A 25,016-nucleotide genomic window follows, 5' to 3' on the forward strand; every position below is an offset into this window, starting at 1 on the left:
TTAACTAACCAGTTTGTATAGTTTAAATTATTACAGCAAATTTTCAGCCAGCTAAACAATATGAAGATATATTTCAAAATGTATCCCTTGGAATAACATTTACAAAGCTATTTAGGTATTAAAAAATACAAGTACTTAGTGACACTTACAGAATACAATAGGCAAGGTCCATAATTTTCACTGCCTTTAATAGCAGAAAACAGCAACAGTTTTAATGGCATAAAGTTGCAATTTTACTTCCATAAGTCATTTTGAAGAAACTTGTATTAAACTAAAGGAAATCTTATTTTTTATTGTAGCAAGTTCAGGAGGATTCAGAATGGAAATCACATAAAGGACTTCAGTTTTAGTTTAAACAGAAATGTAGAGACTTTTTGTAAAACATACTGAAAACAATTCAGAAGTTCCCACTTAACTATGTGTAGACAGCTGTTAACTGGAGGGAATCAGTGCGCTGCAAAGCTCTAACACTTGCTGCAAACAATATCCTTTAAAACGTGGTGCTGTAGAGCGCGTGTCTTTAAATGAACAGGGAAGAAGCGAGGGGGGAGGGGGCAGGGCCTGACACAGCAACAGCATTTTAGTCCAAAAGCTAAATTATCAAATTTAACTAAAAGTGAACATTAGAAAATCCCCTTAATGTTACAGCTATCCAGGTTCTTACCATGCAGAAGTAGCATGAAATACTTACATGAGAAATACAGAAGAACCAGGATTTTTCATGGCTTGCAACCCATCTAATTTGCAGCAGGTTGCCATATTAAGAATGAGCCATTCAGCGATTACTACAGCTTTTACTTCAAAGGGTGCTGCTCCCCAATTCAGCTGGAGCTCATCAGCAGTCCCATGTAGTTTATTGGAGGAGCAGTGCCCTGCGAAATGAAAGCGGCAGCAAACAGCTGGAGCATGTCAGCAGTCTCACACCAGAGTTTGCCACATACATGCCCTTTGCTAATTCAAAAACTCTTTACAGAGAATTAAGGCCTTACCCTATTAAGAATCTAGGTTTTACTGTATTACAATGTGAGCCAAATAAGACAGAAAGATGCATTCAAATAATCCTGCACATGGCACAAATATGAAGGGACCCACTTAAGCCAGTTCAGGTGTGTCTGCTCAGTCTCTTCTCAGCTGTCTGTACCTCCTTAAGGCTCCTGACAATTTACTCAGAGAACTCTTTCCTCAACTAATAGCCTTGAAATTGTCAAGAGTATGGTATAAACCACCAAATGAAGAGGATCACCTATGCCAGGATGTGTCCCGGCACAGCTGACCCATTTCATTGGACAAAACAGATATCACCTAATACTGTGGGACAACACTCAGGGCACCCCTCTGCAAATGAGTGAACCCTGAGCTTCCCCCACTAGCAGAACAGCACCTGAGGAATCCATGACCATTACTTTTCTAGTGGGGAAACCAGGGGTTCCCCAAACTGTACAGACACAGACTTAGAGTTTCAAATTTGCTCCAGTACAATCTTGGGACTGGGAGCTCCAATCACCTAATTCCTATGCCCTGAGCACACAGGATTGGGCCCCTGAATTGAGCACCTGTCCTGGGGTGGCTGTAGAGTGAAGGCTGTTGTGGGCTGCCTACACTCTCTTGCCTAAAGAAAATGGACATTTGGTCACAAAATAGTAGCACAAAATCATACCACCTATGTTGCAGCCACAAATTTGGGGCATTTGTGGCTTGACAAGGAGTATGGGCATCCATTTGTTTGGCCTTTGTGCCACCATAAAATTTTTCATGGTGGCACAAAGGCAACATCTGTTTTTGCTCTCAGGTAGAAGGCTGCCAGGAGCGTAGCACTAACAGCAGTAAAGAGAGGCCAGAAGTATTAAACACTCATCCCATATACATATTTTTCTGACGGCCAAACACCCACTATACGCAGGTTAGAAAAACACTTGTCTAGGATGGTTCATATGTAGATGATTCTGCCTTGGGCAGGAGACTGGACTAGATGCACTCCCGAGGTCTCTTCCAGCCCTGTTTCATCCATGGTTCTATGCCATTTAGACTGTCTTGTGCATCCTCTAAGCAACCTGGTGTTTGCAAACTGCTTTTGCATATGGGGCATAAGGCAGGGTGGCATTATACTCACTAACTAATGATAGCAAATCAGCATTTTCCAAATAGCTTGATGAAAGTAAATATGCCATTAGTACAGACATTGTTGACTGAATCTATGTCTTTAAAAAAGTTATCCAGCTGTATTATTTTAAAACTGGAGAGTGCTGAAGGTGATGAGTAAATGAATATTTTTCACCGTTCACATGAAGATTATTCCAAATATAAAGAATTGCAGTCACCTAGAAACACTACTGATGATTTTTTTCTAAATAATTTCAATTGTATTTTGGTACCATAAAACAGATGACTCGCACTAACAAACAAGAACATATTGCTGGTTCTACTTAAAACTTGGTAAGTTATTGATTAGTGTGCAGTGAAGATCACTTTCTTAACCAATATTTTGCTTTTAAGCAAGCTCAGCTCAAGAAGCAGCTCAACATATCTTTGTGGATTATTCAGCTGTCCACTAGATGGCAGAATGTAACACGAAATATGACATGAAATAAATACATTTTAGATTTGTGCCCCCCCCGTTCCCCTTCCTAACATACATTTATGTAAATTGTCTTAGCTAAAATTCTGTAATTAGACCAACTGCCTTTCTTTTTCTCATGTCAGAAGTTAACAATTTGCACTAAAATTATCTCTACTATGCATGTAAAGCTACTTGAACTGTTCAAACAATTGGCTAATGACCTTTTGCTAACTTCTGATGGAAAGGTCAAAGCTGAGATGCATTTCTATACTCAGCTGCTTACGATGATCATGCCAAACTTAATCTTTCTTGCTCAGTAAGAACAAGGAAATTTTGCTCACCATTGATCTTTAACAAGTGCCTTATATTCAGTTAGAAAGAGAAGCCAAGATAGAAAACAAGGGCAGTTACTTAAAATCTCTCCCAATATGAACCACCAAACAACGTGTTGTACTTAAGGAGTTGAAGCTCTTATGAAATACTGTATTTCCAGTGCCCATGCAAGACTTATGCTGGGAATTCTATTCTCCCACAAAGAAGTTACCTTAAGAGGCAGAAATCTAGTAATCGTATTCAAACAAAATATCTGTGGGAATAAAATGTACATTTCTGTTTTTTTCTTCAACTAAGAAGAGTGTTTTCATTCTTGGGTTACTGATTAACTAGTGCTCAATTAAACTAGGTACCAGAAATCTATCATCGAAAATGAAAAGACAGAAGTCTCTCTTTCACTGCTGTATACGGTGGTAAGCAAACCAAGGCCTGCACTCACCACACAATCATCAAGAACCTTAAGAGATTTCAAGGATGGTAACATTTGGAACTGGAATTTTGTCTCAACTTGCCTCGCCACATTCTGTGGGTTACTATACAAGTATCAACATAAGGGATATTTCTGGTTCACTTTCAGTGTGTTCTTCTGTGTGTGGAGGAGACAAAGTACATCAGGACTGTATGACATGGAGCCTCTCTCCCAGACAATTACTGAGTCATACTTAAAAGGCATTGCAGGCAATAAAGCATGGGCTGCTCTAGAAACAAGCATGTAAAGAAAGCTAAATAAGTTTCTACTTGTAATCAAAAAGATATTTTCCGAAGTCATTTCCAATCAAAGACCAGACTACTGTATCTATAAAAGATATAGACAATAAAATAAACCCATACCTTTTCGCATCAAGATGAAGGGTTACTTGGCTGATGGGAGTTTCACTCAATAATAAGGCAATCCACAAGCATAATACAGAGGGCCATTTTGCCTAAGGAATACTATTAAACCTCCATGAGAGATGTTCTAACATTGTAACTCCATTCTTCAGCCTGATCTGTCTACTGTAGTTTGGCTGCCTTCCAATAAGACCAGCCACTTTTGAGCAACCACTGAACAACTGTCCTGTATAACTGCTGTTAAAGGGTCTATCTGTGCAAATCACTTTACTTTGTGAACTAACCTTGGCACATACTATTTGAAATCAGGATTCCAAAAGTTGAAATGAGACTGGATCTAGAGAAACATTTAAACTTATTAAAGATTTCAATCCAACACTGTCAAATCTGGTCCATGGCCCAACCTACTAAAAGTTTACTGGCTACAGTAATTCAGGAAAAGGGCTCATCTGTACTGAAGAAGGGACTTTTTGCTAATATAACTTATGCTTTCCCAGTATAAAAAAATCCAGTCAAAGATTTTTCCTCCCCACACCGCCCCAATCCTCACTAATTTAGCTATATACCAGTAACAGTTTAGCACAGAAAACAGCATAGTAAACAGCTAGCATGAACACTACAACCAGTGGTGATTAATAACCATGAGGGTAAAGTTCTAAGATGTTGAGTCCTACGCAGCTATCCCCAGCTGAGTCTATCTGCAACTTGTCCCATATAGTAACTTTACAGCTATTTCAGCATGATTTAAAAATGGAATTTACACAGTGAAAAATTACAAATTACAGCATTTTTATTTCAGTAAGCCCCAGGAGGTGCCGACATACTACTATAACATATAAGCACTAAGTAAAAGGCAGCCTTTACCCAGGTTATTCCTCCCTTTACTTGCATCTTCTTTCTGCAATTATTGTAACTCTCATTCTAGTGTAGCTTAGAAAGGGAATGCACAGTGGAACAAAATATTTAATAGAAGATGTGATTAGCTGAAATGTGTCTTCATTCAAATTGCTGCTCCCAGACCACAGACTTGTTTCTTTCGCCAAATGATGAGATGCTTAACCAGTGTTCTGAGACCAATATTCTTCAAGCTAGTCCCATAAACCCACAAAAAAAGAGTTATAGGAAAAGATTTAGCACGAGCAAAAAGAAACCTGGCTATGAAATGGTTATTTCAACAGAAAGCACTCAAGGGAAGGCTAAAGTTAACTAAGAAAGGGTGGACAAGAGGCCAAATTTTCTATTGGCTCATCACATTAAAGACAGGAGAGACTGGCTCCCTGAGCAATTGCCCTTCCAACTGCATGGGCCTTATTAAAACTGAAAACTCAAACCACTTATTGCAAGACAGTGATGGATTCCCCACGTTCAACCAGCCAGAGGGGAGGGAAGACTTGACATTCCATGCACATGTTTGCATTCAAGTGAATATTTTCAGTATTAATTTGTGCACACTCTCATACCCCTTTTGAGAGAGAACATTCCCAAGGAACATGGCTCATACCCACTTCATCTCTGCTTTCTTTATTGTCCTTTTGGAGTAAAGTGTTAGGGAGCCCCAATGTGCAAGAGTCTGTTTGTAGCACTGTTATGTTCGGAGTAGGAAAAAAATGTGTTTACTCATATGCTCTTACTGCCCAACACATCCAAGGTTAAGAACCGTGGTTTAACTTTTTCCTTACCAAGGCAAAAAAAAAAAAAAAAAGATTATGATATGGTATTTAGGAATATCATCATCTACATTACATTTTTCTTTCCTACTTTGTATTCTGAATAAACTGAATTGCCAACAAAATGTTTTATGCTATTGATTTTTAAATTAAAAATAGCTTTCATTGCTGATCATCAGCAGAAATTCATAATGAAAAAATGGATTTAATAATATTGACTGCATGTTGAACCACAAGGGTTTATTGGTAATAAAACACTTAATTACCAACTCAATTATCAATAGACATAACAAATGAAGCACAGTTCTATCATTTTTGTAAGCAGTGCAAAATAAACTAGATTGCAAAGATGACATTTACAGTTTTTACTACCTCTACTATCCCTTTGAGAGAAAACTGGAGATACAAAAAAGCCATCCGTCTCCCCCTTTTTGTAGTCTCTTCTCCTCCCACTTCCTCGGGAGCTTTATTTCTTCAACCCCACGTCCTTCCCTTGTCAATGTTCTTCCATCCTTATCAGGTTATTCTTTTATCAGTAGTTTCATCTTCCACTCCCCAAAACAAATTCACTGGCAATACAGGCTGGTCAAAAGCCCTTTGGCAAGGAATAAGATTCTCTTAGCAAGGTGTCTCTCTAACCCATAATAACCGGCCACTATTAAACTCTCCCCCTTCCTGCAAGGCTCCCACACTAGTAACAGCAAGACAGCAGGAGGGCTGAATACAGACTAGCCAGAGGGACAAAAGAGAAACTTTATTTCCTATGAATGTCAGAAGACTGCTATTGCTTGCCACAGGTAGAGGGTAGAAGCTGGCTGCTCTCTCTGGACTGAAGACTGGGGAAAGGAGGGAGAGTTTCTGAAACATCACACCTCAAGAGGCCTTTAGAAAAAATTAAGCTTTTGCCTGCCACTCTCGCATGCACCCCTCCTTCCCCCACCCAACACATTCCCCTTAAGCAATGCAAAGTGAAATTCTCTCAAGTGGCTTGGACAGAACATAGGGACAACCCAAGAAGAGTGCATGACACCGAGAACTCCGAGAAAAAGAGTGTATAAGACAAATGCTTCGTCTAAAACTACATGTGGATGTTGAATGAGAACCAAACCAGACAGGTTGAAAAATGTGACTGCTATTAATATGTTGCGTGTTTAACTGCAGATACCAAAATATACCCAAGCAAAATACTTTCATTTTCATTGACATCAGAAGTTGGTTGCTGGCTTTCCCAGTGTGAATTCCACAACCAACAGCAAGAAGAACAAGGTTGAAATGACTAATCATTACCATACTTGTCAAAATAAAAGCCTAGGCTAGACTTACTAGAAATGTATCTGTTTATCAAAAAGGATGTACAGCCAGTTCCAGCTGGTGAGAATAACAGCAGCAAAAGATCATCAAGGTGCTAACTTAAGTGGCTTGAAAGACTTTTTTTTTTGTAAAGAGTATAAACACACATAAGAAAGTAGACCGGTTTATACAACCCCTCCAAAACTAAACCTGTTCTTTAAAAATTGGTCTTTAACCAGAAAGAACAAATAACTGATGCAGACAATAATGTAACAATGTAAAGGGTGACCATACCTGGATTGAAAGCAAAATAAAGCAGATACTTGCAAAAAAGTAATTGGAAAAACTGAATATTTTATATTACAGAGTCTCATAATATGCCCTCTAGAAATCTTAAGATAATGAACTAATGAACTGTATTGAATTGCTATTTATCAAAGGCTACATAGGAGCTCAAAAAGGTAAAGGAATTGAGGAAAAAAGCTCCTATGGATACAGTTCTGGCCCTCACAAAAGACCCTACCCATACTAGCCACCCCTAAACCTCAGAGTAACAGAACTGAACAATTTGAGACACACAGAAATGCATGAGCAACTGCAGGGTAACTGGAAACACAAAGGGCAAGTATGATGGCTTTATATACAGGCTTGAAATTTTGAAATAATAATAATCCATTTTATCCTTCCAGAATTCTTTTATTGGGAATCTGAACTTGGGCAGAGGACTTTCATACTGCCACACAAAATACTACCTAGTATTATTATTTCGTGTTACATTAGATAACAGAATGAAGGATCACAAAGAAACAAACAACTAGCCATTTGGGGTAGCTGCAGTTTCAGGGATCAACCTGCCTTTAGTTTTATGCTGCAGCCATCTTTAAAGGCTAAGTTAAAAGAAATGATACAGAAGATACTAACAGCAGGATGTGCTGCAACCCAACAGCAAAGAAAGAGAAGCAATATAAAAAGGCCTAGAGAGGTCAGAAGTTTGAGCAGGAAATAAAGAATCAAAAAGTGAAAGTGATTCTTGATTCTGAGATGCATGAAAAAAGCATGATGCTGTATGAGGTGGTATTTTGAAAATAAAGCCAATAAATTACTAGAAGCAAAAGGTGAATACTTTTGGTGGAGTACTGCGTCCAGTACTGGGCACCGCACTTCAAAAGGGATGTGGCCAGCCTGGAGAGGGTTCAGAGATGGGCCACCCGCTTGGTGAGAGGGCAACAGGACAGGCCCTATGAGGAGAGACTGAAGGACCTGAACCTGCTCGGCCTCAGCAAGAGGAGGCTGAGGGGGGACCTGGTGGCTGCCTACAAGCTCATCAAGGGGGATCAACAGCAAATAGGTAGAGCTCTTTTCTCCACAGCACCACCTGGGGTGACAAGGAACAATGGTCATAAGCTGATGGAGAATAGGTTTAGGTTGGAGATCAGAAGGCAATATTTTACAATTAGGGTGGCCAAAATCTGGAACCAACTTCCCAGGGAAGTGGTCCTCGCCCCTACCTTGGGCAAATTCAAGAGGAGGTTGGACGATCACCTGTCTGGGGTCTTGTGAACCCAGCATTCATTCCTGCCTGTGGCAGGGGTCAGGCTAGATGATCTGTTCAGGTCCCTCCTGACCCTAGCTACTATGAAACTACTATGAATAGAGAATTAGATGCAATCTTACAGTATGCCTGCATGGCTAGGAAGATCTGAAAAGTTTCTGATGCAAATATATACATCATCACAAAACAGTGAGGAATTCTCTCTGTCACTAGTAATAAAGAATCAAGACCATCCAGCTACATTCAGTATAAATGTAGCAAATTTCAGGGCTTTGATGAGGGGAGAGAAAAAAAAAAGGTGGAGCAGCACAACTGTTGTTTTCCCTCTATCCTCTCCTGTCAACCCTCCACTGTTCATGCTGCTGTGGTTCACCTTCTTCACCTGGGACTAATCTCCAGGTCACTTTTTTGTTACTAACTCAGTCCTGCTCTCAGAGAAGGCAACATTTTGACAAAGACTTCAAAGACAGCAGCATCGGGCACCAAAGGAACAGCCTGTAGAGCTACACTGAAGCAATATGCAGGTATTTACAGAAAATTATAATAGCTTGTAACCTTTGTTAATAAGTTCCAGGGCTGGACATCTGATTAGAAGAATGAAATTACATTTGCCTTTTGTTAACTCCTGATAAGCAGTGGCTATAATTCAGTCATACATTTACTGTGAATTCAACTGCACCGTTATGGAATGCTATACGTGAAATATGGATATTTATCAATTGTTACATCTGTTTCACTGAATACTTCTTCCCATGAAGGATGGGCTAAAATAAAAAAAAGAAACAAAAACTTAACTACTTGGGCTAAGGAGCAAGTTCTATGCTGCTTCTATATATCACCTTTAAGGAGATGTAGTTAGCCATGTTAGTCAGAAGTCAGTTAGAAAGCAGGGCAGGGCAGCGTGTTTAAGATGAAATGATTCAGGTAGCCTTTAAGATGTCACCCTGTCCCATCTTTGTTCTATATGTCCATGTGCATGCAAACAGTAATGCCTGTTATAGGCAATTCCTATGTTTTACCCATGGGACATACCTTTACTGAACACATCCATGACCAGCCTGCTCTACTGTCAAATATAGGTCTATGATGTAGAAAGATTTTATCATTCTACCAGAAAGAGGAAAAACAACTATATCACAAGTTTAAAAAAAAAAGTCCAATATTTTAAGATGTTCTGATTTAAAAAAAATACAAAATGAATACTTATTCGCCTGCCTTCCCCCCCCCTCCCCCACCTTTGGAATTCATCTTCAAAACAGCTACAGGGAAGTAGCTTATAGCAGGAAGTCTGGATTGTTATCATTCCTCCTACTAAGATCAATAGCTGAGAGAAATTAGCTAGAGCCTTTGATTGTGTAGCTCCCAATTTTTGTTTTCCTATAATGGAAAAAAAAATCAAAAAAAAAAATCAGTACTTAGCCCAATGGTCCAGAAAGAAGAAAACAACTTTATTAACATTACAGAATAAAAGTAACCTCCCCCCACCCCAAAATCTGAGCATTTTGTTTTTCACCAGATGTCTTGGCCAACACATGGTACAGAGACATACTTGAAGCAAGGAAGGGCTTATCTCTGATCAATGTGGAGTAAAGTTCAAAAAGAGTAAAGCCATTGACTTACGTCAAAAATGCTGAAAGAACAGAGTTGGGGAGATACTTGCCCAGGTTAGTCAGCTCTAGATTAAATGCAACTTCAGTAGCCATTAGTCTGAAAATACTGAGGCTATTTAAAATGTGAGGATCCCACATGGAAAATGAAGGGCAAACAACACTCTATAATCTTGTTTTAGAGTGAATAGAAAAAGGATAAGCACGTGTATAAAGCGTGAAGAGAAGTGTCAGGCAAAAAAAACAAAAACAAAAACTTGTTATGTAGGAAGACCATATGTCCTGGGCAAACCAGGACAGTCTCGACTTCTGTACTCCCCATCCTGGCTGGTGGGTCAAAAGCCCCAGAGTAGAGTTCAATGGGACGCAGAGCAGCATGATCCGCAGGCAGGCGTGCCAGCAAGCACCGCTGCTGCTGGGCAGGAGAAAGAAAGGCAGACTTTCAGGGTGAAGAGGGCATGACAAAACCAATTGTCCTGACTTTCTCTCAGCACCAGACAACATTACAGGCTCATTGGCAGGGTATGAAAAAGAAAATGAGCTCTTCCCTCAGAAAACAAACAGGTATGCCTGTGCTTTAATACATTACTGGCTTTCCTTCCCCCATTTCTTTTCAGTATCCCATTTTGTAAGGGTTCTCTCTCTCTCTCTCTCTCTCTCTCTCATTTTTTCCTCCTTTTTTCTCTGTTCTCGTTTCCCATCTAGTTTAAAGAAGAGCTGCTCTAGCCCCTCTGCTCCCCAACCCGATCCTCAATGCCCTTAAGGAGAACAGCAGTAACTAGGCTCCTTCCATCTTGTTAAAAGGAGATGCAAGCTCTGACACTGGGTCTACAGGAGACGTACCTTATTCCAGAAAGAATCCTTTTAGTAATACATTTTAGATTAGTTCTTCAAATAAAAATAAGCTTATAGCAGCAGGGGGAAAAACAGCTTTTTTTGCAAATATAACTGCATCTGTATTAGGAATTTTGCTGGTATGAAAATGTCAAAAATGTGCACATTCCTACTGCTAACACATCTAGGTTTCTGGTGTAGACCTAGATTAAGCTCTGCTGACCACTATTTTATGCACAGAGCATGAAGGATGCACATTCAAACTAAAAGGCTTATATTTTCTGTCCAATTTATGCCTAAACCATTTCTATAAACACACACACAGAAAACCTTCTTTTGGCTTGCAGCAAGAAGCAGGGTGGTAACATGCATAGGAAAGATGGATTTATATTTAAAGCAAATGAGAGGGAATAAAAAAAAAAATCCAAATTATCATCCACTCCTAAATGCTACAGACTTTATCCATCGGGGGGAGGAGGGGGGGGGGGCACTTACCACAAATCAGCTGAATTTGGTGCAACTGTTTTGTCTGTCTGCTCCTAACCCACAGTAATAAGTACAGCTAAATCACAATACAGGTTACCCATGCTTTATGTAGGTTCTGAATGTGCAAATTCGCTCTTATGCAATGACCCTTTTTATACCCCAAATCCATTATTTGTGCGGCAAATTCACCATTATGCAATCAGTGTGGTGGAAGCCTGCAGTCAGCTGCTTTGTGCGGTACATTGTGGGAGGGACACATACCAAAATATAGTCTCCTGTGTGGATCTGTGCTCCTAGCTCGTGGTCTGCGATGCATGTTTCTGTAGTTGCCATCCTCACTATGGTTTCACCACCACCCTGTGCTTGTGTGTGCTGTCTGCTGTTGGCGAGTACCAAAATTGTGTTGGAAAAATGGTAGAAACAGGTCTGTGGCTCAGTACAGTAGACGTCTTGGAACGTATCCCTATATGTTACATTATAACATGGGTTCCCTTTATGCTAATTTGAGTTATCTGCTGTTTTCCAGGAACACACATACAGCATAAAGCGAGGGAAACCTGAACCTGACACAGAGCAACAATTTTCAGAGTTTGGCTTTACTTACTATGTATTAGAAGTGAACAGACAAAAAAAGATCAATGAAATGAGCCAGTGCACACTTGCAAGCAGTAAGTGTCCCCCGCATCCATCCATGACCCATCTCCCGATTAATGGCAGATCTTTTTCATAAATAAGAGCTTCACAATGTTGTTTGAGCAACCCATTTATTATTTGAAAGTGAGCATTTCCAGGAGACAAGTTTCATGAATTATTGTTAGAAGAAAAAAGAAAAAAAAAAAAGTCAGCATAAAGTGCGATTCAAACTGAAGTAAAGGTTTAACTATCTTTGCTCTCATTGTTCCACTGAAACCAAATACTAGCTAAAGGGTGCTATATCTGATTCTAGCCAAATCTTGAATCTTTATTTGAACAAATGCAATATCCTTTTCATGTACAAAGCTAGTGCATAGAACAAGGGTTTTGATTGATGGAAACTGCAAAAATAACTCTGTTTTTAGTAAGTTCCATTTTCCCCTAGTAAGCTTGGTAGAGGCCTTGCTTCCAATTGCAAATTTCACTCAATATGAGCCAAGATTTTATTTTTCTATTTATGTTAAAATATTTTTTATGATGAAAGTTTCTGTAGCTAGAGGCAGGTAGATTTCCTTTTAGCTTACATGTTGTAGACTTCCTGTCTGTGTCTAAGAGTTCCAAAAAGCATCTGAGCAACAAGTGTGAGTCATTTTCTTAATAGTCTACCAAAAATATGCTTCATTAAAAGATGGGAGGAAAATGTTTCAATGGAAATAAGCTCCTAGAATATGTTTTAATGACCATGACAAAAAGAGCACTACATCTCTTTGGTACGAAGCAGAGCACAAACAACACGTGAATAAGACCATGACTCTATTATAAACTGCAGCCACAAACAAAAAGGAAAAAAAAAATGCAGAATCTCATAGCCATGCATTTCAATACACCCTCATCTCAAAACTAATAAAAAGGTATATCTGTAAAAGTAGATCTTTCACATTATGTCTCATTAAAATAATCACCAAACCACAAATCTGTTTTAAAGGATTTCCTTGCATTTTAATTAGTAATCATAAAAACCTGATGCAATAATCTCCATTATACAGTCCTATTTTCTCCATTTTAGTTGTGCACCAGCCAAAAGCTTACCAAACTGTATACTTTAGGCTGTCAGGTTCAAAGCAAAGCTCTCTCTGTTTTGTATATTATGCCTTTTTCACACACACAAGTGCAATATAAATACATAAGGACAAAGTTTAAGTGGTCAGCTAACTGAACTACAGTTCACAACCTGCACTGCAAACATGCTATTCAGATTACAAAATTACAAAAAACCTATACCTGAAAACTTTTAGGGTAAGTTTTGCTACTCTGCCATCTCTCTAATGAGATCTCTCTCCAGAAAGGCCAACGATGGGAAAAAAAAACAGACCACGTGACTCACTACTTAACTGGATCCCAACAGCAACCTGAATTTACTATTTCTGACCTAGCTCACATACTGACATTTTATAACTACTGCAGTCCTTACCAATACAGCAAAAATATATAGAATGAACATAAAAAGCAGCACAAGGTAGTGTTCACATGTAAGATCTCATCTTGACCTTGTTGCATTTAAATGTACAGGCTCAAGAGTCAATTAAGCAATGAATTCAAGTAGCCAAGTAGTCTATGTTAAAACTTCATGTTTGAGTATCAGTTGGTTAGGTGTCCATTTACAACTTGTGAACAAGTTACATTATTTCTAATACAACTTCAGCTTCATTTGATAGGTGTTGTTTTTTTTAAATAAAAAAAAAAAGTGGATTTTCCCTGTTCACCTGGGCAGGCAGCATGAAAAGACAATTAAAAGAAATCCTGAATCCACAAATACAGAAGTAATTTGTTTTAACTATAATATATATATACACATATTATACACTATAATACACGCACACTAATGTTTGTATTAAACAACTTCAAAAAAATCTATTCAAGATATACTGTATAAACAGAGATTTATTTACTCAAGAGATCAAAATGCTTGAATTGTTTGTATTGGTAATTAAGAAGAGATGCATGTTGCTCTAGAGAAAATGTGACACTCCAATAAATATGTACTTAGATATTTTAGTTAAAATAAGCAATTATACTCAATATTTTGCATCCCCACTGCCACTGCCTCACCTCATGCATACTTGCAAGAAAAGTAAACAATTCTGGATCTTCAGAATAAAAATATGATATATATAGTATAAAAACAGTTCTTAGATTATCTCTAATGATAACCCAAGAGCACAGAAGAAAAAAAGAACACTGGTCACGTCTACATGTGATGCTACGGCAACATGCTACAATGATATAGCATCTGCAGGCCAAAACTGTGACAACACTGCTCTGTTGCCATAGCAACACATTCCCTCAGTATACCACATTGCCTCAGCAATGTAACAACTAAAGATAACTATATACCCCTGGAACAACACAATAAGGGCTGTTACGGTGCCATCATTTAGTACTTCCTTTCGGAAGTACTAAATGATGGTGCAGGAACAATGGCGCCATAGGGGAACGTGTATATGCACCCACTGAGATGCGCAAATCTAAGTAAATGCTTACATAAATCAAAGATCTATGAGGCAAGTCCTTATACTTCAAGTGGAAGCTTGCTGAAACTTTTGAGAAACCACTGCAGGGAGTAGGTGACTCACTGAGGAAGAAAATTTATGTGGTGGTTCTGATAAACTGTAGGAAAAGGAGTTCAGTCAATTACAGACCCAAAGAAACTCCGCGCCTGGGATTTTCAAGACTTGAGCCCTGGCTTAACTTCAAACTGATTTCAATAAGAACAGAGGTTTGCTAAATGACAAGCATTTTTGAAGGTCCCACAATAAAATATTTATAAGAATTGGGACAGTCTACCTCTAAAATCAATTCAAAATGGATTCACTTACCACCATGTAGCAGAGTTCAAGACACTTATACACATCTGAACGTGACTTGGTGAATTTACATGTAATGTAAAAGCTCCCCACCACTTTTCTCCCCTGCTTCCTAAAAAAAAATAATGTTAGAAGTCCACCAAAGTCCAAACTTTAAAACAAAGGAAAAATTCATTCCTTATTTCGAAATACATCTCATCACAAAAGAAAAAGGTATAAAACCACATCTTATCATTGATGTATAATCCAATTAACTCTTTTTGCTGCTACAAAATGCCTCAACTTTATTTCATTCTTTTAATCCCTTATAAATTAAACTCTATTATACCTTAAGGTAGCAAAACAACAGATATAGATTTGTTCATTCACTACTGAAGTTTAATACCATCAGTCAAAAAAAAGTCATCACCTTTTACTCATCTTCCACTTAAACATTTACTGCCAAGTATTTTCTTTCAACCTGTATTCCACAATTTAAACATTTGCACCTAGATAATTAATAAATAAAACCAAAACAAAAAGCTGAACATTACAGAGCTAGGAACTTTCATGATTTGATCTCAACTCTCACTGTCTGATGTTTTCTTAACATATGAACTCCTGAAGGGAAGTGATTAGGTGAGAATTTCAGCTTTTAATTAAAACTTTTCACAGGCCACTTCAGAACACAAAGAAAAGCTTGAAAATGTAATACAAAGTCACCCTTAAGGAATCAAAGCAAATAAAAACCTGAAATTAATCATTAAAAAGTGAAACATCTCTAAAACCACCAGATTTTTTTATTTTTTTTTTTTAAACTTGTGACTGCTAATACTACAATTTAAAGTTACGGTTATGCCCAGTGGTAATGCAAAGACCAGAGTGCCCAATGCAACCAAAAATGCCTGCAGACACAACATGTACTCAGTATGGTGGATTTTCAGATGGCCTGCCAGCAACATCAAATATTAGGGATATTACATTGACTGGAGAAGTAGCACTCTTAGCCTTCTTGAGTTTGCATGGTTCAAAAGTTGGGTTGCATTGGCCCCAAAAACAGTTCCATACACTTCCTAACTCCAGACCAGGAATAATCCATCAGAAATGAGAAGTCAAATGTTACAGTTACTAGAGGACTGCAGTTTGCAAGTTAGACCATTCAAACCTACTTAGAAACAGCATATATCACTATATCAGTGAAGAAGTCTCTATTCTTACCTCTGCTACGTAGTTGGGAGCATCTTATGGAAATAACTTGACAGAAGAGGTTAGAGCTCATTTGGCATTAGCCCACATTCTCAAGAATCTCCTTCTACTAAGACCATCCATCAATTGGAAGGCCTGGTCTCCAAACAACAGAAGTAAAAGTGTTATAAGTAACTTCAGAGATGCATAGTCTTTTTACTCATTCTTCTTTCTTTCTTAAGATAAGGGAAAATGGTTGACTGTAGGTTACCAAAGGAGACAGGACCCATGTCAGTCTGAAATCAGGCAGAAGGCAAGGCAGAGGTGCACCTATAGGCTAACTGAACCAGAGATACACAAGTTTCCATAATCCATAGCTCACTTCATTAGATGTTTTCTGGGAAGTAAAGAGGCTCAGATGTTTGAGAAACCTGCCATCGTAGAAGGAACATATGGGGACAATACTGCTGAGCTGTTAAATGTTTTATTGGGAAATGAAATACCTGGGTTCTAGTTCCACCTCTGTTAAGTGCTGTTCAGCAGAACTTTAGACAAATCACTTAGACAAAAAATCATTCCTCAACCTCCTCCTCCCTCCCACCCTCTCCCCGAAAAAGATTTTTTCCAGAGATAAACAGAAAAAAAAATCCACTTATTTAATATTTATCCAGCATTTGAGTCATCTTCAAAGACTGAGCAGAATTTGAAAGTATGAAGTTCTGAATGCAGCATTATAAAGTTTCCATGCAAAACATATCCAATTAGTAAAGTTCTGCAAGAGCTAAAAGAATCTACTCAACTGTATCAATAAAAAGGGTCCTCTAGCTCCTCCTTCAAATACCAGGCATTCCAAACTATAGATTTCCAACCTCCGTTCATCTCAAATGAGAGCTGGGCAACACAGTATGTTCAGAGAATTAACAAATGCATATTCCATCATATTATGGATAGAACAGAATTCTAGAGACAAGACAGAAAGTTCCTGCCCTTTACACTGAAATCAAGAGACCTCCAATTTGAGCATCTCTGTTGTTCACAACAAGGAGCATCTCCCAGGAAGAGCAGCAACTACTGGTCAAATAAGAAGACCCAAACTATTTAGGGCTTTATAACTTAAAACACGTCTTAAAATTTTCCTCAAAACTTGGGAGAATTGGTGTTCTACACTCTTTTCTAACATACTAACCAGTAGCAGACAGACTGTTTTGCACAAACTTACACTATTAGATCATTTTAATGTGCAGCATGTACATGAAGGGTATGACTACCTTTTAATTTAGGAGACAAAAACACCCAATGCATGTAGCAAGGATCACTTCCAAGACAAACAGTTAAAGCAATATGTCTCTGTTACACAAAGTTCGGCCTACAGAAAAGGCCTAAATCTGACAAAATTGTAAACCTGAGTTACAAATGATGGATGCACTCAGTTTACAAGGAATGCAAGTATCACTGTTCGCAACACTGCTGGATACTTCGTCAAGAAACTAGCATCATTTCAGTTTTGTCTGGATTAAGCCTCTGTCAGCTCACATTTATCCACTGAGTATTCATGAGCAAAACAAAATACTTCTTTATTCGTTCCATTGCACCATCTGAGTCTGATGTAATGGAAACCAAGAACTGAGTAGTATCCTGAGCATACTGAATATGCTGAAGCCCCTACTTCCTCACCAACACTAAACGTGTCACATACACAAAAGGGAAATGTTACCAAAGAACCCCTGCAATATTCTTCATGATCCTCGGGGCAGAGGAGCTAACTTACCAAAAAAAAGGAAAAATCACCTTTTCAAACTTTCCAGAGTTGATTATATTACTCAAAGTGTTCTAAAGGTAACACAGTTTAGATGGATGTTGTGCTACAGTGTTAGAAACCCCACTACTACCAATAGAAAGAGTGTGAGGGCCAAATGCTGAAACCCATAATCTTCTGTGGGGCTGCAGGGGGCTTGCAAGACTGTTGCAAGTAATATGAAAACCATCGTCTACTAAAGCAGTCTTAGGATGCGTCAAAAAGTACAGCTGCTTCACTTCCAGTTTTCTTTTCCTCAGAAGGATTCAGAAGCTTGTCTTGGCTCTCCCATTTTGAAAAGCTGGACAGAAGTTTTAGTTTACACAAGGTTTGAACTACTAGATTCTTTAGAAGTTGCTCAGTCACAGAGATGCTCACAGAGGTACCTCATGACTAAAATTGTAGATGCATGTGAAATGTTGTCCAACTAAAGCAGTATATGGACCTCACACAAGCCCCAGATCATGAATAGAGCTCCACAGAAGTACAGATTCTTCTACTGTGGGGTATAATGCATGATTAAGGGGCTAAGCAACCACAAGCGAACAAGTACCTACTTCCTTCTATTCAAGGATACACTCACAAGCAAAGTCAAAGTAAAAAAATCACACAGCACTTGACCTACCGCAGGGGTCAGCAGCCTTTTATCAGCATGGGCTGACACGTACAATCTGGCCATCACTTTGAGCCAGAAGTCTCAGACCCTCCTCTCCTCTGAGTAACCACCTGCCAGATGGCCAACCCCACTACAGCAAGGACAATCTCAGACACTGCAGAGTAGCAGATTCCACAGCAGGGGGAAGCACTGAGAAGTGAAGGGCAGCATGGCATGACTCCATGATACTGATCCTCCACAGGCTGAACTGAACCTCCACAGCCTGGATCCAGCCCATGGGCCTTAGGTTGCCTAACCTAGAGCAAGAGACAATCCACTTATAGAAAAAATCATAACATGGTAAAATAATTGCTGTTGAAATATGAAGCCATTTAAGGGAAGCTGTGTCATATTTAGCATGTTAGGTAGCCAACAAATAAGGCAATTTACTGAAAGAATGAAAGGAAGAGGGGGTGGTGGTGCACATTTATGTTGGATGAGTCTAAAGCACAAGACAAGCACCCTCAAGCTTCTGGAACGGTTCTGATCCAAACATGATTTTGGCTCAACTCCATTTGTAAACAAAAAGATGTTTTCAGTGCAAAAATAGAAATTGAAAAACATTCCTGGAAACATTCACATTAAATATTTAATCTTATTTCTGTAACAGACAAAAATGGAAAATGCACTTATGCTAATTTCAAATAATAATTTCAAATGTTCAAATAAAGAGCTGAAGCATATTCTTTGCTTAGATAACAGTGGATGTTTAAGTTGTAAAACAGTACCTGCAGCGTGAGCTTCATATTGTCAAAAGTTCCTTTGTTTGTACAAGAATACTGTGGCTAGGAATGTGGCTTGCTGGTACAGTTATAGAAATCGTTATTATAGAAGTCACTCTGGCACCCCCTATCCACAGACAGAGTCCAAGATTAAACTCAGGTGTGCAACAGTTTGAGTGCCAAACCTTTATTTTAACTAGCAAAAAAATTCAGCGATGTCAACAACTCTCATTTTTCCCTGGAATGCCTTGCAAGTTCTCACTTGGGAATGGCAAATGTTTTTCTTATGCTTTCCCAGCCCACCTGTCCTTTTGTCATTGTGAACATCACCAGCAATGTAGAACAGAGACACAGAGACAAAAAGGTGGCCTCCAGCTTAAAAAGAAGCAGCAAATTACATATGTATCTAGTACTGGAACTACACACTTGATCTGAGCCAATGGAACAGGACAAAACCAAATGGTGCAGAAGCAACGATAGAAAAAGGAAGAAAGAAGTACTAGTGGACAAGACAAAATAAAGCAAAAAAAGCCACAAACCATGCCCTCTTGCTCCCTGGCCAAAATTTTGATATCAGTTTGGACCCCAAGTATTAGAATGAAGCACATATTTTTCATACACACACACAAAAACATGCAATACCAACTGTCTCCCATTATATGCTGTCACCAATCCAAACTGAACTGCACTATTTTTTCATTCATCTAAAGTCATGAGCCTTCAAAATTCTACCTATTCTGCATAGCAAATTTTAACTACATGGATTTCCTGAGAAACAGTAGGTCATTTCCTCCCTGTAAGACAGGTAGACTTTTAAGCCTCCAGACCTCTGTATTTTATAATTCTAAAGTCTGGGAAACAAATGTTTCTGAGAATTTTCCAATCTTTAAAATACAGGTCAGCTAATCAGAAAACTATCTATTTCTAAAGTGCTTCAAAATTATACCTGGAAGGTATATTCAACACATCAACGATATAAATGAAAAGAGTCTTAGCTCCAGTTGCTTAGAGGCTACAGAAAGTTTATAATTTTTAACAACTAGTGTTATTCGTTTTAGGTGAATGGATCACAAGGCCTGTTCCCTGCCCTCTAGTCTTTGTATCTCAATCTATTCAACACCCTACCCATGAAACACCACTCCCATTCCATTGTGTGCTGTAATCACCCATTCTCCATTCATATTTCTCCTTGAAACATTCTTCAACCATGAAGTCTGCTCAGATAGCTCCACTCAGCAGGGGGAAAAACAAAAAAAAACAAAAACCCCCTCTAACTTGCCCATAAAGGAAAAGAGAAAAATTCCTGGGTTAAAACAGAACCCTGTTCCAAGTTACCCAGCCTACTGGGTGTAGCTGTTTAGACCATTTGATTTTCAACCAGGGTGCTGCACAATACTAGCACAGTTCAGCGTACAAACACCTACACTTTCACAAGATAAACCCAGAGAGTTCAAATAGAAAAAAGAATGTTTTTCATGCTATGGATTCCTAACTTGTTGTGGTCTTCTCAAGTTCTCTGCAACAAATAACTGCTCTGTTATTGTCCCATATTCAAAAAATGAGTGACGGCTAAGAGCTGGCATTTTCGGAGAACGCTGAATCTAATGAGGGGTGCCTTGAGTCTAAAGAGAGCCCCGGTTTAGACTATACTGGTAAGCTCCTTGGTATGCCAAAAATCTTTTTTTCCTTGCACAGCACCAGGTGCACAGTTCATCTTTAACAAGTATTACTAGGTTACTAAACAAACTCCCCACCTCTAAGAAATGCAGGATGTTAATGTAATCCTCATGCTAAAAACGGAAGTCTGATGAAAACATGTACAAAAACTGCTGCTTTTAACAATAAGGTAGAGGAGCTCCCTCTATTGAATTGGTTGCCAAAAAATCTCTTGTTTCAAAGCTGTACGCTACTGCTAAAAACACGTGTTTTATAAAACATTCTATTTAATACCTTTAGGGCCCAGTTATTCAAGGTGCTAAACGCACTCAACTGCCAAATAAGTCAGTGTGGAAGCAGCAGGTGCTCAGAACCTCTGTTGCCATCCAGTGACTTGCTAACAAATTAAATTAAAAAGAATACATACAGATACAAACAAGTGAACCACACATTAATGTCCTTCTTTCCCCAAAAGAGATTAATTGTAATATGCATTAACTGGAGACTAACAATATTTTTATACAGTCATTAGAAACATTTGAAATAATGGACTGCTCAGTGAAATAAGCAAAACATACTTCTGGCTTGCTATCATGGGAGCAGCTTAATATTATTCCCTTATTTATAATCTATTGAAAACACTTCAAATGCTTTTTAACCTAATGTTACAGAACTGTTCTAAATGATGATAACCTCCAAAAAAAAAAAAAAAAAAAAAAAAAATCACACCCTGAAGCTCCACTCTCTTCACCATTTTATCACTTTCTTTACAGAAGAGGCATATTTCTTATCTTTGTAGGATATACCAGCTCAGCAGATGCAGGGCTTGTTTTAATAAACAGATACTTATTTGCTGCTCTAGAGACTTATACATATGATAAGAAAAGCAATTTAATCTCAAACTAGGCAGATATTCCTTAAAGAACCACCAGGTTAGAGCACTAGATTAGCAACCAGGGGGGTTAGATTGAGTGGAGATACCACCCGTCCCCCCCCCCCCCACAGTTAAGCTAACAGGTGTTTTTCAGGCACACACATTAGTAACAATTTTTCAACAGAGCTTTTGCTATCCTTTCACCTCTCATAAAAAACAATGAGGCTCACATTGTAGTTCATGCTATATACTCCTGCCTATCTCCAAAGCTCTGGCAGAGTTTTAATAGTAGTACTGCAAGGTAGAGTGTTTAGAAGTTAAAGCTTGATCTTCCAAGATCCTAATACCTGTGACCACTTGGAATGCTTGGGAACCCCCAGAAGAGCTCAGCTCCTTAGAAATTCAAGCCTTTAGTGAAACTTAGAAGTAAATCTAATCCCCATCAACAACACTTGCAATTTCTGAAAATGCTTTTTCGTTTGATTGCAACGGTAAGCTATTTCTTCCTGAAGTTAAAGGGATTTGAGAGCCCTTAGCACCTTGTGAGTAGTGCTCATATGTTTGGTGTTACCATTTACATGCATGCTATAGCTTTTTAAGAAGCTAGTCTTAGCAGGGCAGTGAAGGGCTTTGTTTTAACCCCTTCAAGGAAGTATCACAAGCAGAGCTGAGCACAGTAAATAAAGAAGCTTGTGTTTGCATCTTCAAATACTCCCAATAATCAGTTGAAGCCTATTATAAAATGGCTGTATGTGGCTTTTAAAAATTTAAAAAGTGTATCGTGGAAACCTTATTACAATTTGATGGAAGAGGGAGGGACCTAAAAAGTATATATTAAGCAGGCACTTTAATAATACAGAGCAAAATGCCAAAATGCCAATGTGCAGAATAGTACTTTTAGTAACAGTGCAACATAAATCAGCGTAACAGCATCAAGAATTGTAGGCTAGCTTACTCTGTCCCATGATTTACAGGGTTGCCAAATACATCTGGGCCAATACCCAGAGGGAAGCATGAATGCTGCAAGATGATATACACATGCAAGCTACTGTTAGGGGATCCACTTACACAATCGTAGCTCCTGACAGAGTTAGCACATTGTTCAGTCCTGCAATGTTAATGGGATTAAAGCAAAGTTTAACTTTGTTCTTAGACAGTGTTGTGGTATGATTGCCGAGAACAATTAAGGTTTCGTTTTTAGACCCACTTTTTGCTCTTGTAATCATGACTGATACTTGTGTAATGTAACCAGGTCTGGCAAGAAGGTCATCACTTGTAGCACAGACTGGATCTAACAGCAGCTGCTAGAGCAGTTTAATTTAAAACGGAAAGGATAAGTAATTTGTGAATCATAACATATTTAAGGAGCTTAATAGTTCAGCATTTTTCTTTATGTCATCATGTTAAATTGTTCACTTTTCTCCAAAGTTTTAGGATGGAGTTAAGCCAATTAGAACTGTCGGTGTATATTACAAAGGCAATTTAAACCGCTTACCTTGGTATTATTCTGGATCAAACTATGCAATACTTTCACAAAAAAGAATCCATGGCATTAGAAAATGAAAGTTCAAAGAAATGAACCCAAAAGACCTGATTGGTCTTTTGGGTTCTGGAGAAAAAGTGAGGCATGCTGGAAATAACTGATGCTTCACAAAAATGCATATCATAGAATGTGATCTTTTTCAAAGCTATAAAATGTAAGGGTTGGGTTTTTGAACGCAATCTACACTAGAAATGCAGATATTATTATATTTTCCTAATTGTCACAAAGATCAGAGTTAAGGTTATGCATTTGCCATTTCCTGCCCTTTCCAACAAAAGCTCTAGAAAGGAGGCTCCCCAAAAAGTTACTGCCAACTTCGACCAGGACTGTGGGACTACCCAACCTTTCCATCCAGAGTTTTTCTAACATGTTCTTGCTTTCCTCAACATTCTCAAGCAACAAAAATAACCATGGATGTTTAAATGAAGGAAACAGTTCACAAATTCTGTCAGCTCTTGTTTGATCACCCAAATTTAGCTATTCCATACCTGTGTTCAGCTAGAAAAACAGAATGCATAAGAACGAATACAAGAGAGCAGGGGAAAAAAAAAAAAAATGGGTAGCATTTAGACCTGTCATCTCTAGTCATATTCCATCTCTTCATACACCCACATTATCACGAGCACTACAAACTCTTGAAATAATGTCATACTTACAGGTTAACCAATAGTTAGACATGATATTTTATCCTCTTCTTAATACTTCCTATGGGCATTTTAATTCTCATTCATCTCATTTAATTCTCATTCATTGCAAGATGTTTTATAAAAACACAAGACCACTGAATCCAGAGAGCTCTCTCTATGACAGAAGCATCTTAACTTAGGCCAGGCACTGTCCACATCCCTTTCAGAGAGTTTGACCCTACTTTCTTGAAAAATACAAATGGGACAGTGTGAGAGAGTCATTCTTATTCCTGCCTGGAGAATTTCTCCACCCTTAACCACAGTAATTAGCATCCTTGTAAACTTTGTAACATTACTAGTTAACCTAAAGACTGACAGTCATTAAAGCCTTACTGCATTTAATAGCTTGCTCAGGCATAAAACTACAAAGTGGATTAACAGTTTGTTCAAGAATGGTTTAAAATGCAGCATCACAAGAGTAATTTTACTGAGTGTCCAGCGATTTGCTTCACCTTAAGCAATCCAGAGTTAAACCTGTGTAAAAATAGTGCTAATAATTTTTTTTTTTTTAAATCTATGGAAGCGTATTCTTCCGTCCATCTCCTTCTGGAAATAAGAGTACAACAGTACCCTGAAACAGTTAAGTGGCAAACACAAAATAAAAATAATGTGGAAGTCCAATGCTGAAACACATCTAGTCCAAGGCAACACTCCTGTAACCCCTTTCCGCTATTGGAAATGCAAGCAATACAAAGGACACGCTGTTTCTTCAAGCAATACAAAATGTCACCACAGGCTGACGCTCTTTCTACGAGAATAATGAACAGCTCACTCTCTGCCTTGAATGCAGAGAATACACACTCCCCAGCTTTTCCAGTCCTGGTGCCTGGGATTTACAAAATAAAGAGAGCAAACACCTCATCCCTGAACTGTTTCCCAAACAGGGAGAGAGAAGGTTTGGGCCCCACTTCCCCATGGTCTAAAAATAATCAAACAAAATAAAGCAGGAGGACTGGGGACAGCAGGGACTCGCTTTGTCATCTCACTCACAGTATTAAAATTACCTAAGGAAATACCCTTATCTTTCCACCCTCTAGCATGGTAAGCTGCACGTCATGCCCAGCATCAGCTGCTTTCCTGGAACAGATCTACCCGCTGTGCAAGCAGAGAGCAGAACTCAGGTCTCCTCTTTCACAAGACAAGAAGGGAAAGCAGCGCTCTCAACATGCCTTTACCCCTCCCAGGATCCAGGCCCCCTGCTTCCCATCCATGCCAACTCACTGGCTTTTGGGCAGCAGGCACTGGAGAGCAAAAGCAGGCACTTGGA

The 25,016-nt window shown here is 38.7% G+C and overlaps 1 protein-coding gene across 1 annotated transcript in view; it reads right to left on the reverse strand.

Moving 5' to 3' along the window:
• Positions 1–25,016, reverse strand: part of ALCAM (activated leukocyte cell adhesion molecule) — a 168,405-nt gene that overhangs the window by 142,464 nt on the left and 925 nt on the right. The window lies entirely within an intron of this gene.

Source organism: Alligator mississippiensis, chromosome 1 (assembly GCF_030867095.1).
Source record: "Alligator mississippiensis isolate rAllMis1 chromosome 1, rAllMis1, whole genome shotgun sequence".
NCBI classification, from domain to species: Eukaryota; Metazoa; Chordata; order Crocodylia; family Alligatoridae; genus Alligator; species Alligator mississippiensis.